This window comes from Suricata suricatta, chromosome 14 (genome assembly GCF_006229205.1).
Source record: "Suricata suricatta isolate VVHF042 chromosome 14, meerkat_22Aug2017_6uvM2_HiC, whole genome shotgun sequence".
In the NCBI taxonomy this organism is placed as follows: domain Eukaryota; kingdom Metazoa; phylum Chordata; class Mammalia; order Carnivora; family Herpestidae; genus Suricata; species Suricata suricatta.
In genome coordinates this window covers 37,235,218-37,236,336 of record NC_043713.1, presented here as the reverse complement: position 1 = coordinate 37,236,336, position 1,119 = coordinate 37,235,218, and positions in this window count along the sequence as shown.

Below are 1,119 nucleotides of genomic sequence, written 5' to 3'. Positions count from 1 at the left end.
GGTGAATAACAAACTGGAGGCAGCCACCTCGAAGAATTGACGAGGCAGAGAGAAGAATATGTGAATAAGAAGATATAGTTATAGCAAAAGAGGAAGCTGAAAAAAAGAGAGAGAAATTAATCCAGGAGCAGGAAAGGAGAATTCAAGACCTGAGTGATACAATCAAACAGAACAACATCTGTATCATAGGAATTCCTGAAGAGGAAGACAGAGAGAAAGGGCCTGAAGGGATACTAGACCAAATTATAACTGAGAGTTTCCCAAATCTGGGAAAAGAAATAGACATTCAAATTCAAGAGACACAAAGAACCCCCTTAAGATGTAACATGAATCGGTCTTCAGCACAACATATCATAGTGAAACTGGCAAAATATAAAGATAAAGAGAGAGTTCTGAAAGCAGCTAGGGAGAAAAGGGCCCTCACAAACAAAGGGAAACCTCTCAGAGTGGTTACAGACCTATCTAATGAAACCTGGCAGGCCAGGAAGGAATGGCAGGAAATCTTCAATGTGATGAACAGAAAAAACATGCAGCCAAGAATCCTAGATCCAACAAGCCTGTCACTCAAAAGTGAAGGAGAGATAAAAGTGTTCCCAAGTAAACAAAAATTGAGAGAATTCATGACCACCAAACCAGCCCTATAGGAAACCCTAAGAGGGACTCTATAAGGGAAATGTTGCAAAGAATACAAAGTGCCAGAGATACCACTATAAACATGAATTCTAGGGAGAACACAATGACTCTAAACCCACATTTCTCAATAATAACACTGAATGTAAATGGACTGAATGCTCCAACCAAACGACACAGGGTAGCAGAATGGATAAAAAAACAAAACCCATCTATTTGCTGTCTACAGGAGACTCATTTTCGACCGGAAGACACCTTCAGGTGGAAAGTAAAGGGATGGAGAAATATCTATCATGCGACTGGAAGCCAAAAGACAGCTGGAGTAGCCATACTAATATCAGACAAACTGGACTTTAAAGTAAAGGCAGTAACAAGAGATGAAGAAGGACATTATATAATAATTACAGGATCTCTCCATCGGGAAGAGCTAACTATTATAAATATCTATGCGCCTAACTCAGGAGCACCCAAATACATAAAGCAATTAAT